The sequence below is a fragment of the Ochotona curzoniae genome, unplaced genomic scaffold (genome assembly GCF_017591425.1).
Source record: "Ochotona curzoniae isolate NIBS_2020 unplaced genomic scaffold, NIBS_Ocur_1.0 contig_2699, whole genome shotgun sequence".
Taxonomy (NCBI): Eukaryota; Metazoa; Chordata; class Mammalia; order Lagomorpha; family Ochotonidae; genus Ochotona; species Ochotona curzoniae.
The window spans coordinates 2991637-3006201 of record NW_024465561.1 but is presented as its reverse complement, the minus strand read 5'-3'; positions in this window follow the sequence as shown (position 1 = coordinate 3006201).

The window sequence follows — 14565 nt, the reverse complement described above, 5'->3', positions numbered from 1 at the left end:
AGTGGCTGCTGCCAGCTTTCTTTACACACTTTTTTTTTAATGCTAGATATTCCTATATTTCAAGACACTGTCTCTCTGCATTTTGCTGTGATATCTTCAACCCAAAATTTGATTGCAGGACTATGGGGACCACACTGCCTACACTTGGCTGCCAGCAGGTGATTTGTCTTAATATGACTCCAGGTGGGAGGGGGCCGGGGGTGTGGGAGGGGGTAAAGGAAGGAGAAGGATGATGGGAAGGTGAGCTTCTCAACACTCCAACTAGGAAGACACTCCCCAGTACGGAGAGAGAGAGAAGGGAAAGAGAGAGAATTGCGGGTGCCAGAAGGTCAGCTTGTCCAGTAAAGGGAGCCTGCAACAGTGTTCCCAATGTCCTTCAGGACCAGAGGCTCGAGGTCAAGGGGCCCTGAGACCCCAGCCTCCCCCAGTCCTTAGGAGCTTATCTAAGACTCTTGGCTACAACCCGACGAGAACCGGGGACCCAAAGCCCTCCAGGAGCATCTTTGTGATATCAACCATCACCTGGGCAGAAACAGACCCCCAGCCAAGTCTTGGCTAAGTGGCCCCCACCTTGACTCTGGGGCTCCAGGGGTTTAGCCCCATCTCTCCAGAGAAGCAAGAATGGGCAGACCCTACCAGATTTTTCTGCAGAAACATCAGTTCTCTGTTCCATCCCTACCAGCATGGGCTGGCTCTGGGAGATGCATGTGTGGACACATGCGCAAGAACAGATGCTGACCCAGAAGGACTCGGACCAGGAAAAGGGGAAGGGAGTGGGTGAGACTTACCCCATAGGAGGGCTGCTCCGGCCCAGAGTGACCACCAGCTCCTCAGGGAACCCATGGCTGCAAATGGAAAAGAGAAGTAAGTAATTCTGGGATGCTGGACCGTCACCTCCAGCCCAGGAGGAGAGAAGCAGCCAGACCTCGGTACCAGGCCCCCCAGGGTGCTAAGAAGGCCGAGAGACTGAGAGAAGCTAGCTGAGACAGGGTGGGCTGGAGCCAGGGCCAGGAAGTATGCCGAGGAGATGGGTTCTGCAGCAGGTGTGGGGGCCAAGGTGGAGGACCTGCTATTCCTCCCATCCCACCCCCGCCGCCCGTTGCAAAGGAGCCCCAGCCTTTCTCACCGGCAGGTCCCTGGAGCTGCTGGGTGAGAACCCCACAGGCCAGGCTTTATAGTGGAGTCTGCCCCGAGGCCACACCCTGGGCCAGCTGCCAGGCAGAAGGAGCCTACTTCCTGGACAAGGCGGCTGGCTGATCTGCCAGATGGGACAGGGAACCCAGACAGCCTGGGAAGGGAGAGGAGCAGAAATCTCTGGACTCCTGGGTCCTGTGAGGGGGGTGCGAGCAGCTGGTGGCTACACCCCAGGGCCTGCTGGTAAACTCACTCTTGGAAGGGCAGTGTCCCTGGGAGACAGCTGGGGAGCAGGGTGCCGGAAGCCTGGGTTCCCCTGGGGTGGGTAAAGAGGAGGAGGGGGCAGGGTGGGGCAAAGGCAGCACGGGCACCGGTCCTGTTGTCTGGCCCACTGGCCGAGTTCCTTCCTTCAACTTCTGCCAGGAACCACACAGCAAATGATCCACATCCAGCTCCTGGCTCCTCCCCAGTCCCCCCAACCTTAAGCTGACCCCCATGTCCTTGGCCACACACAGCCTATTTCCCCTGGTGTTGGGGGGTGGACACAGACTTCTGGGTACCAACAGGAGTGTGAGGCCTTGGGCATGGATGACGCCCCTAAAGTGAGGACTAACCCCACCATCACCTCCCAGGGCTGCAGGTGGGCAGGCTGCTCCTCTCCGCTCCCAGGCTGGGGACCACAGTGGGCGCTTGGAATCCCAGGCTGAGCATGAACAAGGATCCCACTTTTTCCTGGTTCCTGAAGATCTATTTGGTTTGGGAGGATTTTTGTTGTTGTTATGTTTTTGTGGGTTTTTTTTTTTTCAGCCTTTTTTTTTTTTCCTGCCCCACGGAAGAGACTGGATGAACAGGTTTTTGGTGACTCCCCATTGCCTGAGATGAGAAGTGATGAGCAGTGAGGGGCGTTCTGAGTCCAACAGGGGGAACAGAAGAGAAGCTGACTGAGTGACCAGCGCTGTGGGTTTTCTGGGTGGAGTTGCATTCCTCACTCTTTACCGAGGAGTCACCTCTGGCAACAGCAGCTGTTGAGCCTGGGTCCCTCAGCACCCCGCAGCTGCTGCCCTTGAGCCAGTCTCCCTTATCTCAGGGGAGCCCTGGACATTGGGCAGTTGAGGAGGGTGGGGACCCTCCACTCCCTGGAGCTCTGGCCACCCCATCCCCAGTCCCCTCTAACACACCCCAGTGTCAATTAGAAAATGAAGTGAGTCAACAGCAGATGGGAGAGATGAGCAGGATGGGGGAAGGGCCCTCAGGAACCGCAGATCAGCAGTGAGCAAGGACTGGGGTAAGGAGTGCTCCAGGGAAACGAGGGACCCCTGACATTTATGTGCGGTCAGTGCCTGGGGGCAGGGACCACTCTCAGGGCCTGGGAAATGGACTCAGAGGAATAAGAGATGACGGGACAGAGATGTGGAGTGAGTTTCCAGGAGTGACTCCGGAAGGCTTGAGAAGGTTCCTGCTTGACCCTGGAGATGTACCTATCCCCTTGGAAAGGCCAAGGTCACACTGTGCAGCCGGAGCCCTGAGAAGGCACACTTGTTGTAGCTCTAGGGGGTAACACCCCACTCTGTCCTGCCAGCCGAGTCAAACCTCTCACTCGCGTGCTGACCACGAGTGGACATGTGTGGTTTTTTTAAAAGATTGATTTATTTTTATTACAAAGTCAGATATACAGAGAGGAGGAGGTATAGAAAGGAAGATCCTCCGTCCGATGATTCACTCCCCAAGTGAGCGCAATGGCTGGTACTGTGCCAATCCAGAGCCAGGAGCCAGGAACTTCCTCCAGGTCTCCCACATGGGTACAGGATCCCAAGGCTTTGGGCCGTCATCAACTGCTTTCCCAGCCCACAAGCAGGGAGCTGGATGGGAAGTAGAGCTGCCGGGATTAGAACCGGCACCCATATGGGATCTCAGTGCGTTCAAGGCAAGGACTTTAGCCACTAGGCCATGCCACCGGGCCTGACATGTGTGTTAAAACCAGTAGAGTGTGTGTGTGTTCCGACACACCCCAGGGCCCTACCTGGTGTTAACTCTGTTCTCAGAAACCCCATGGTGACCCCGGAAATCACCTCTGGAGCCACTTCCCTGTGGTTAGAGCAGCAATATCCATCCTTCATCACCAGCAGGCAGCCAGCGGAGCCCCGAGTATCTCGGCTTGTCCATCCTTCATCACCGGCAGGCAGCCAGCCTCCCTTCGGGCGGGCGGGCGGGCGGGTAGAAGCATTTCTCAGCCCGGGGCTTGTCAGGGGCTAAGCAGACAAGAGAGCCGCAGTTGGAGAAGGCTGACCCTCCCCAGTTCCCCCCGGGTACTGGCTGGCAGCTCCGTGGGTTCATACTCTGTGACCTCACTTCTGTGACAATGAAATTCCCCAGCAGGGACTGCCCATTTGCCCCTCAGTTCTAGCTCCTTCACTGTTACACTTGACATTGACTTGTCCTCTTTGGGACTGACTGCTGCCCTGGCTTCCGGATCTTGGGCTACTCTAGTGTGTTTTCGACAGCAGTTGTCCTCCTCCCCGTCCCTTCCCTCCAACCCTCTGCTTTCCTGCAGAGACAGAGAAACAGAGACAGAGAATAAATTGATTCTATGTGCTGGTTCATACCCCATATAGTCACCCAAGCAGGGCCAGGCCAGGCTGAAGAGCCAGGAATCTCATGTGGGTCTCCCATGTGAGCGGCAAGAGCCCCAAGTGCTTGGGCCTCACCTGTGCTTCCCGGGGTGGCCAGCAGACAGCTGGATTAGAAATGCAGCAGCCGGGACTGAAACGGATGTTCTGAGGTGAGATGCTGGAGTCAGGAGCAATGGCATGACCTACTGCGCCCAGATTCCAGCCCACTGTGATACCCCTTGAACATGAGGGAGGGACAGAATCCTAGCCTGTACCAACTGGCCGTAACAACCCTGCTGCTGTCATGGTGCCCATGGCATCTACTCGTCTGGCAACCTCACCATCTGCCCACCTGCCTCCCTGCGTTTGATTCTCCTTTGTACCCACATTCCTCGTCCCTGCTGCCTCCTGTATAGGCAACCCTGCCAATATGATTCATAAGAATGTTTTTTAAATCTTTTATTGAAATAGAATACACATATTCATAAACACAGAGATCATAAAGGTATACACCTCACCAAGTTATCTCAAAATGGACACTCCCTGAGACACTTTGCCCAGGTCAGGTCTCTACGAGAACCCAGCAGCTCCCGGGAGCCCTTTCCACGTCACCTCCCAGTCATGTTCCCTCCCTGCCACCCACAGGTAACGACTTCCAACACCGCACTTGAGTTTGCTACTTTAGCATTTTATATGACTAGAATCATACAGCTGTATTGGGACTGAATCCCTCATTCTCTGATGTCCTTGGACACGGGACTCTTACTCATTCTCGTGGCCATATAGTACTTGATTATAGGAGAAAAAACACTACATAGTTACCCGTGCTACCATCGGGGAACATTCTGAAGGCTTCTTTGTTTGAGCTGATGCCAATGGTCTTAAGAACTGGTTTTTTATATCTGTGAATTTTAAAAATTATATCATAGGGGCCAACATTGTAACTAGTTAAGCCATAACTTGCGATACCAGCAGCATATATGGGTGCCAATCTGAGTCCTAGCTGTTTCACTTCCAATTCAGTGCCCCGACAATGGCCTGGGAAAAGCAGTGGAAGATGGAAGCATTTGGATCCCTGTCAAACACTTGGGAGACCCAGAAGAAGCTCCTGGCTCTTGGGTTCAGCCTGTTCTAGCCCTAACCAATGTGGCAATCTGGGGAGTGAACCAATGGATTAAAAACCTGTCTCCCCATCCCTCTGTAACTGTGACTGTCAAGTCAATAAACAACCTTCTTAAACATAAGATAAAATTATAATCCTGGACCCTTTTGTTACTGTGAGAGGAGACTCTGGATTCTGGCTTCACATACAGATCCTGCCTGCTGTGGCCTGCTGTAGTTCCTAGGAATTGAGTTTCCTGGTGCAGTTATTCTGGTCTGATTCATTTGCCCAAGGTCGGGCTGGGCCTGCTGCCAGCTCCTGAGATTATCACCGATAGAGGCTGAAGTTACTTACTTGGGACCACCTGGAACTGCTAAGTTAGGAGTACAAGCAGATAGAAAGCAGAATTCTTGCTGGGTTTTTAAGATTTATTTATTTTTATTAGAAAGGCAGATTTATAGAGTGAAGGAGACAGTGCGAAAGGTCCTCCATCCGCTGGTTCACTTCCCAAATGGCTGCAACAGCTGGACCTGAGCCAAACCAAAACCCACAACCAAGAGCTTCTTCCGGGTTTCCCATGTGAGTGCAGTGTCCCAAGGCCTTGGGTGACCCTCCACTTCTGTCCAAGGCCACAAGCAGGGAGCCAAAGTCGAAGTGGAGCAGGATGCCAGCACTGACGGCACAGCGCCAACCCCTGGGACTCCTGCCTTTGGTCTCTACGCCTGCTGTGCAGAATAGTGCCATCCTGGGGGCCTTCTACTGCGCGCTGAAGTGGGAGACCCTGGGCCCAGGTCACCTCTTGTCAGTGGGTGATCAGTTGAGGGGCACAGTGCCAGTGTGACATTTCTCAAGCCCTGAAGTTCCTGGCCAGCTTGCCCTCTTCAGGATCCTCTGAAGCATAAGCACTGTGGGATCAGCACTGTGGCACAGCTGCTTACACAACCATCTGCAGTGCAGGTATCCCCTATGAGCACCAGCAGTTTGAGCCCCTGCTGCTCCACTTCCCATCCTGCTCCCTCCTAACGCAGCTAGGAAATCAACAGAGGATGGCCCACACGTTTGGAGGGGTCTGTACCCATCTGAGGGACCGGGAGGAAGCTCCTGGATCCTGGCCCAGCTGTGGCCAGTTGGGGAGTGAGCCAGCAGATGGAAGATTTCTGTCTGCCTCTGCCTTATGTTCCCCCTCTGTGTAGCTCTTTCAAATAAATAAGTAAACCTTTTCAAGAATGCGAATTATTGTATTATTTCTAGGGTTTTTAAGCTGTGCCTAGCAGAACTAGGTATGTCATCTTGTCGAAGCCAAACGTTACTACTTCTTATTGTAATAATTTAGTTAATCGTAGTTCTGTGTGGTTCCCTTTATATACAATCGTACTGTGTGGGAAAAATGAGTTTCGTTTCTTCCTTTATCATTTAACTTTTCCTTAGATGCCCCACAGCACCACTAAGCGAAGGCAGGTGCAGGGCTCTCCCAGTCTTGCTCCTGACCACAGTGTTTTGCTATCAAACAGGAGGCATGCAGGGGGAGTTTATAAATGCATGTTCTCGTGTTAAAGGTCTTTCCATCTGCTTTTAGTTTTTGCAAATCTAAGTAGATGAATGGTTAGTTTATTAGACAATTCTCTGCACCTTTTTAAAAGAGATTTATTTATTTTTACTGCAAAGTCAGATATACAGAGAGGAGGAGAGACAGAGAGGAAGATCTTCTGTCTGATGATTCACTCCCCAAGTGAGCTCAATGGCCAGAGCTGCACCAATCCAAAACCAGGAGCCTGGAGCTCTTTTGGGTCTCCCACAAGAGTGTAGGGTCCCAACATTTTGGACCGTCCTCCAGTTCTTTCCCAGGACACTAGCAGGGAGCTGGGTGGGAAGCAGGGACGCTGGGGTAAGAACCGGCGCCCATATGGGATCCTGGCCCATGCAAAGTGAGGACTTTAGCCTTTAGGCTACCACTCCGGGCCCATTCTGCATCTTTTGATGATATGAACTACTCATTCTTGATTATTACCTAGCTCTAGAGTTACCAAATAAAATACAGAACATTCAGTGCAAAGAAAAATAAACACGACGTGTGCTGGCTAAACATTCCAACCTACCTACACACATTCTTTCATTAGTTTTACAAAACGGGAATTTCTCATTTATTAATCATTCTTCATTTGTTAGCTAGCTCCATGATACAAATTCATTGGTTAGTTGCGTTTTAATTAATATGGAAAAACTGATTTAAATGCTTTGCTTTTCAGAGTTAGTCCTCTCTGAAAGTAGCCTAAAACGTGTGTGTGTGTGTGTGTGTGTGTGTGTGTGTATAATATCATGAATGCATAGAATTTACAAGCATTTAGTTTAATTCCACTGCAATTCCACCTTAGACCACTGGGCGACGCCTTGATTTGTGGAATAACAAGGTCGTTTAGGGTCAGTTTTGTTCATTTCTACCAGCCCAAATCATATTCTGAGCAAACTTTGGGTACTAAGGTAGGAATCGCCTTTTAGGGATTTTGGTTAGACATCTGCACAGTTCCAAAGCCAAAACTCGACAACTCCAGATCTTCTGAGAGCTCACCTATGTCCCGTCCTTATGGGTGCCCCTCCCAGGTGAGTAACCACTCTTTATGGGGAGTTTAGTCATCTTTCCATTCTTCTCGTTCAGAAATAGTTTCAGGGACTGTAAGTACACACAAGTGTGCATTTTATGTCCCTTCCTTGTTCACAAAGAAGATGGCATATTATACAACATACTCCATTTTCCATTTTTTTATGTAGCATTTTATCTTAAGGTTTACTTATTTTTGGACCCGGCGGCATGGCCTAGCAGCTAAAGTCCTCGCCTTGAACACGCCAGAATTCCATATGGGCGCCGGTTCTAATCCCGGCAGCTCCACTTCCCATCCAGCTCTCTGCTTGTGGGCTGGGAAAGCAGTCGAGGACAGCCCAAAACCTTGGGACCCTGCGACCATGTGGGAGACCCAGAAGAAGTTCCTGGCTCCTGGCTTCAGATCGGCACAGCACCAGCCATTGCGCTCACTTGGGGAGTGAGTCATTGGACGGGAGATCTTCCTCTCTGTTTCTCCTCCTCTCTATATATCTGACTTTCCAATAAATAAATAAATCCTTTAAAAAAAAGATTTACTTATTTTTATTGGAAAAGGAAATCAAATATACAGAGAAAGGAGAGACAGAGAGAAAGATCTTCCATTCGCTGGTTCACTCCCCAAATGGCCACAAGCTGAGCGGATCCAAAGGCAGACACCAAAAACATGCTCCGGTCTCCCACACAGCTGGAGGGTCCCAAGGACTTGGGTCATTTCTAGTGCTTTCCCAGGCCTCTGGCAGGGAGCTGGATGGGAAGTGGAAGAGCCAGGATGCCAGTGCTGCAGACAGAAGGGTTGGCCTCTTGAGCCACCATTCCAGGCCCTAAAATGTAGTTTTAAAAAGTGTAGCTCGGGGCCCGGCGCGGTGGCGCAAGTGGTTAAAGGTCCTCGCCTTGCACGCCCGGGATCCCATATGGGCGCTGGTTCTAATCCCGGCAGCCCCGCTTCCCTTCCAGCTCCCTGCCTGTGGCCTGGGAAAGCAGTCGAGGACAGCCCAAAGCTTTGGGAACCTGCACCCGCGTGGGAGACCCGGAAGAGGCTCCTGGCTTCGGATCGGCATAGTATCGGCCCGTTGCGCTCACTTGGGGAGTGAATCATCGGACGGAAGATCTTCCTCTCTGTCTCTCCTCTCTGTATATCTGCCTTTCCAATGAAAAAATAATAAAAATAAAATCTTTAAAAAAAAAAAAAAAAAGTGTAGCTCCATCACTGATGAAGTTTCCAGTGCTTCTCTGCCACCAAAAAAAAAAAAAAAAAAGCGCTGTTACCACAAACAGCCATGTGTGTATGCGCTACCTCGAATTTTTGTCAGTGTTATCTTTGTGATCAAATCCAAAAGTGAGGTTTCTGGGTAAAAGGACTCATGTCACTTTGCTGGAAACTGCCCAGTCCTTCACCATAGAGTCTGGACTGTTTCTTAGTACCACTGGCCCTCTAGGGGTGCCAGACTCTCCACGACCTTGGCAATAGAGGATGTGCTCAGGTTGATGGGTGAGAAAGGTCGCCTTGCCTTTCTAAGGTCATGAATGAGGTCAACCATTTGCTCTGTTTTCTGTGAATTCTGCTCTTTGGGATTTTTCTTTCACTCGTGGTGTTTTTTTGTCAGGCAAAATTTCTAATCCCTAGACAGTCAAATGTATTCATCTTTCTTTTGAGCCACCTTTGTATTCTGCACCATTCTGGTGCAGTTACCATGTCAACATGATAAAGAGATGCATCTGTGTTTTCCTTTGGCACATGTACAACATCACTGCTTTTAAATTTAGATCTCAAAGCTTTTTATAATTAAGATTTACTTATTTTTATTGGAAACGCAGATCTACAGAGAGAGGCAGAGACAGAAAGATCTTCCATCCCCATTGTTCATTCCCCCAAATGACTGCAATGGCCAGAGCTGAGCCGATCTAAAGCCTTGTCCAGGTTTCTCACATGGCTGTAGGGCTCCAAGGCTTTGAGCCATCTTCTGCTATCTCCCCAGGCCACAAGCAGGGAGCTGGATGGGAAGCGGAGCAGCTGGAACACAAACCAGCCAGTGCCCATATGAGATCCTGGCACTTGCAAGGCGAGGGTTTAGCTGATTGCGCCATCATGCTGGACCCTGATGTGTTCTCTTAAAAAGGTTTTATAATCACCTTTCTAACTGTAGATTACACATCTCATGACATTTGTAAGCTAACGTTTGGGTTATCTTTATTACTTGACTCGCCTGGGTCAGAAAGTCCTTTGCCTTTCCTTATCTGGTCAGTTCAGCCCTTCGGCCCTCGCTGGACTCGAACCTCCTGGCTTGATGAATGCCTCTTCTTTTTATTCATGACAACACTGGACTCAACCCTTGTCCTAAGTAGTGAGATTTTCTAGTTTTTTTTCCTAATTTTTAAATTTATTTTTTAAATTGAAAGGGATGCATGCCAATGTGGGCCTCTGATTAGAGTGGGGAAGGTCAAGTTTGGAGGAAAGTGGGTGGGACAAATGTTTCATATTTATTTTTCCTGTGTCCACAAGGGAGGAGGGCAAAGAGAGCTGCTCCTTGCTGGCAAACTACATCGGCACTTGGGAATGCGAGGGGCCGTCTTCTGATAATGTCTTAGAGACCCCATTGTGGGAAGAGTGTTCTGAGGATGTTACTTAATTGGTTTCCATAGTTCTGAAGTTTCTGATTTCGTTGTCACAGGTTTGAGAAAAATCTTTCCAAGGTCTACTGGTTGACAAAGTTCACTTTAGTGCATCCAGAGTTCCAGGAGCATGCTGCAAAGCTTGGCCAGGAGAGTGGTCCAATCTGTCCGGCTCACCATCCTCCAATGAGGCAGTCAGCATCCCTTGTTGGCCTAGATGAGCTGACTGTCATGTACCCTGTACATCAGGGCATGCTGTCCACTGCACAGGCACCAGCAACTGAAGAGGCCCAGTCTTGATACATGGACTCCAGGTTGGACCACACATCCTCTGATTTTCCCTGGAGCCAGGGTCTGAGTCCAGCAGTCTAACTGGGAATTCCCTCAAAAAGCCTCGCCTGTGGTGTCCTAAGACTTGACTCTCACGTGTGCCTGCCATTGCAGGGTCAGATTCAATCTGTCACCTGCACCAGCCAACGTATGTACTGGTAGATGCAGCCACTTGGTCACTTCTGCCCCAGCCTCGTATCTCATGTGATCTGAAAGACGCTGTGGCCCAGTCCAGTCAACCAGCCTGGCCTTGACACAGACCCAGCCCTCACACATACCAGTGACTACCACAGCTTAGCTGGGGTGACCCCCACTGATCTCCAGGCAGGCCCACCCCCAGCCTCTGCTGCAACCTAGTCCAGCCCAGCCTGCCTCTTATGTGTACCCATGGGGGCCGTGGCTTAGCTCAGCCTAACCCACCCCCAAACCCAGGCATCATATATGCCAGCAGCTGTTGCCTCCTTGTCCAGCCTGGTCTGCCCCTAGCCCTGGTTCTCATACTCACCAGCAATAGGTAGAGTCTAGCAGGGGAATGCCCACAGTTGCCCCTGCCAGGCATGTTTCCAGCTGCGGATCTCACATCTGCCAAGGGGTAGTACAATTCAGCCTGGCAAAAAGAATAGTAAGTTGAACCTAAAGTCAAGAACTTCCAGGCCCAGAGTGATAGTCCAGTGGCTAAATACTTGCTTTGCATGTGCTAGGATGCCACATGGGCACCAGTTCGTGTACCACCTGCTCCACTTCCCATCTAGCTCCCTGCCTGTGACCTGGGAAAGCATTGGAGGATGGCCCAAAGCTTTGGGACACTGCTTTCACATGAGAGACCTAGAGGAAGCTCTTGGCTCTGGATCGACACAGCTTACATCCACTTGGCGGTGAACCAGTGGACGGAAGATCTCTATCTCCTTCTCTCTATAAAATATGCCTTTCAAATAAAAACAAATTAAATCTTACATATACTTTTAAAAGAACTTCTAAAGACACTAGTTAGAAAATGAGAAGGCAGATGATACACTGGGAAGATATTTCTAAACCACATAACCCAACAAAGAACTTACATTCAACTGCCATGGGCTGAGTATGTCTCCCTAAAATCCGTATGCCAAAGCTATAACCCCTGGTGTGAATATATTTGGGGATAGCACCCCTGAAGAGGTGTTAAGGTTAAATGAGATCTATGGGCCTGGCACAACAGTCTAGTGGCTAAAAGGTCTTCGCCTTGTAAGTGCTGGGATCCCATATGGGCATTGGTTCTAATCCCAGCGGCTCCACTTCCCATCCATCTCCCTGCTTGTGGCCTGGGAAAGCAGTCGAGGATGGCCCAAAGCCTTGGGACCCTGCACCTGTGTGTGAGATCCAGAAGAGCTCCAGGCTCCTAGTTTCGGAATGGCACAGCTCTAGTCACCATAGCCGCTTGCGGAGTTAATCCTCAGATGGAAGATCCTCCTGTCTCTCCTCCTCTCTGTAAATCTGCCTTTCCAATAATTTTTTTTAAATTAGTTTGGGCTGGAAAATCTAAATTTTAACATCTCGCAACATGAGACCTAGCAACCACAAGCCCACATTCCAGCCTGGCTCTCATGGCTGGAGTCAAGTTTCAGCAACCGCCTGGGTTCCCTGCCAGCCAAAACATCCTGAGCTCCAGGTCTCACAGATTCCTGCAAACACCAAGCCTCACTTTGGTTCCCAAAAGTCCCAGATCTGGGGACACCTGCACTCAACACCAGAGCTGGGATTCTCTGAGACGAAAATGGAGTTGAAAGAAATAACACACTGTTCTTTAGCCAGAACAGATGTGGCGTGTACTCACCTGTGTCGTTTGCCCACCTGCTCCACGGCCAACCTGGGTGTTTCTCAACAGAACGGTAGGAAAGGTCATGATGATAGGGATGGAGGGGGAAGCAGATTAAGATAGCTCCAGGTTCAAAAAATCTCTCTAATGATTTGATGATATCATTCATGACTGGTTCGCCTAAGATGTCTTATAGACCCAAAGTGCAACTATGACATCACTTTATGAGCTCAGGCTCCAAATTTGAATGTCAGCTGTATTGTTGACTGGCAGTGTCATCCTGGGCGAGTACCTTGCCTCTCATTTGTTTCCGTGGATACAGGAAGAAATAACACAGCCATTTCTACCCCCAGGTCCACCTGGGTCAAGAAAGTGCATATGCATCAAGCACTCCCAAACTCCTTGGCATATACTAAAAGCTAATGGCCCAGTCTGAATCTTGCTGCTTCTCACCAACAAGGTGAGGTGTGAGGCTTAACTGACACACAGAGATGAGCTGGAGGCCCAGCCAGAGTTGTGACTATTTATGATTATCTATAAAAAGTCAAAAGGGATCACTGGCTGGTCCCTGCCAAGGCGGCCAGGGAGAGCTCGTTTGGGCTTGGAAAAATCAGGATGAAACTCTCAGAGGGTTGAATCCAAAGGTTGGAAACTGGGAGAAGAGCAGGCAAAGGGGGAAGGGGATTTGGTGCACTGTGCAGACTCCAAGCCACAAGAAGCAGCTCTGGGGCCCAGCAGTGTGGCCTAGCGGCTAAAGTCCTCACCTTGAACGCGCCAGGATTCCTTATGAACGCTAGTTCTAATCTCAGCAGCTCCACTTCCCATCCAGCTCCTGCTTGTGGCCTGGGAATGCAGTCGAGGACAGCCCAAAGCCTTGGGACTCTGCACCCGTGTGGGATACCCGAAAGAAGTTCCTGGCTCCTGGCTTCGGACTGGCATAGCACCGGTCATTGCACTCACTTGGGGAGTGGATCATCGGAAGGAAGATCTTTCTCTCTGTTTCTCCTCCTCTCTGTATATCTTATTTTCCAATAAAAATTAAACAAATCTTGAAGAAAAAAAAAAAAAAGAAGAAGAAGAAGAAACCCTGGGGGCCAGCACTGTGGCATGGCAGGCTAACTGTCCACCTTGGGGTGTAGCATCCCACACATCTGCTGGTTCACATCCCAGCTGCTCCACTTGTGATCCAGCTCCCTGCTTATGGCCTGGGCAAGCAGCAGAGGACGTAGGTTCAAGTCCTTGGGACCCCAGACTCTTGTGGGAGACCCAGAAGCAGCTCCTGGCTCCTGGATGACTCAATCTGGGGCATGAACCAGCAGATGATTCACTCTTAAAAACAAAAATTCACCTTTTAAATAAAAAAGAAATAAATCTTAAAAGGAAAAGAAAAACCTGGATGCCTTTTCCATGTTTGGTAAAGTCCCAGAAGACCATTTGTCCATTCAGAGGGAAAAACAATTTTTCATTATTGTTTTTTCCCTTATTTTGAGAAATAAAAACACCGGAACTTGAACCAAGGCAGGCAGGGACGGAATCCCATTCAATCCCGGTTTCCCGCAGCACAGGATGAACACTGAGCAGGAGTCGCTTTTGCCCTGTCCACCGTCTAAGCCTTAAGATCAGGCACCTTAGGGGACAGGTGCATTCGGACCCCCAACATCAGATGTGCACACAGCTGGTGGGACGGTAAGATAATACAGATGAGAGTGAATGTGCCCAGCAAGGCTGGAGGACGGGCTCCCGGGGACACCCGGACCTGGGCTCTCTGCCCCGGGCCTCCAGGATCATGGCCGGTGGCTTTGTGGCTCTCCACCTGTTCCCTGACAGGAGTCGTGCCTGGAGGGTTGAAGTTCAAGACCTAGCCCGGGTCTGTGGGTCTCTCGTGTAACCCAAGCCCTGGGCGCGCCACCTCAAAGCAAAACAGTCCCAAAAGAGGGCGTCCTCGCGGTCCGCTGGACTTGGGGCGCCTCAAGAGTCACCCTAAGGTAACTTGGGCCTTCCAACCTCCGCGAGACGCGCAATTCTGGGGGCAGCCCAAGAGGAGGCCCTCTAAAAAGCCTCCTTCTGAAGAACCCGATTCGAAGCTTCTGCTCCGGCGCCGCCGCCAAATGAGAGCGAAGAGAACTCGGCCGCGTTCCAATTCATTCCTGAAAATTCCCGAGGTTGAAACACCAACACACTCCGCCACCTACTGGCGGGAAAGACCAAGGCGGCGTCACCGAGCACTACTGCGCACGCGCGCCGCTCCGGCCCTGCCCGCGCGCTCGCGGGGTACGGACTACGCATGAGCCTGCTTTGGAGGGCGGAGTCCACAAGCCGGGGTCCTCCCTGCCTGTCACCGAAGGCAGCCCTTCCAGCCCGCTCGGCTCGCCACCTTGAAACTACGTTTCCC